The sequence below is a fragment of the Phyllobates terribilis genome, unplaced genomic scaffold, assembly GCF_046119375.1.
Source record: "Phyllobates terribilis strain yellow unplaced genomic scaffold, ASM4611937v1 Scaffold_2__4_contigs__length_985480577, whole genome shotgun sequence".
NCBI classification, from domain to species: Eukaryota; Metazoa; Chordata; class Amphibia; order Anura; family Dendrobatidae; genus Phyllobates; species Phyllobates terribilis.
This window is the reverse complement of record NW_027362762.1, coordinates 327,372,154-327,372,691: the sequence shown is the minus strand read 5'-3', so window position 1 is coordinate 327,372,691 and position 538 is coordinate 327,372,154.

The following is a 538-nucleotide window of genomic DNA, read 5'->3' as shown; positions in this document are numbered from 1 at the left end:
TTGACATCTTCAGATGTTGATAAGTAATTTTGCATTCACCTAGGCCCAGCCTTTTGTGCTTCACTTGGGTGTTGCAGTTCATTTGCCAAATGATTGAATTCCATGGGAATGGATTAAATAATATTGTCTTCTTCCTTGTATAAGGAAAACTGCCATGGTTTAGACAATGTGCCATATGATGATGATTTCAGCTCAAAAGCTGGCATGGTGGTTTTTATTTCTGTGTTTTTATTTCAATTATGAATTGAATACATCTCAGAATAACAGGCCATTACTGGAAATAAATGCTGGTTACAGTAAGCATTGCAAGGTATTGATAAAGTGACAAAAATACCAAAGTGATTGCTTTTTATTTTATTTAATGTAAATGTGTCCAAGAAACATTTCAATCCTATGTCGTGAATTGCCTAGCAAAAAATCCAACACTTTTCTCTTACAAATTGAAAAAAAATTGTAAAAAAAAAAAAATCACTCTTTCTGTTTGATATATGTATTCCGTACATACAAGACAGGCAAACCATTTTGTTTCTTTGTAAAA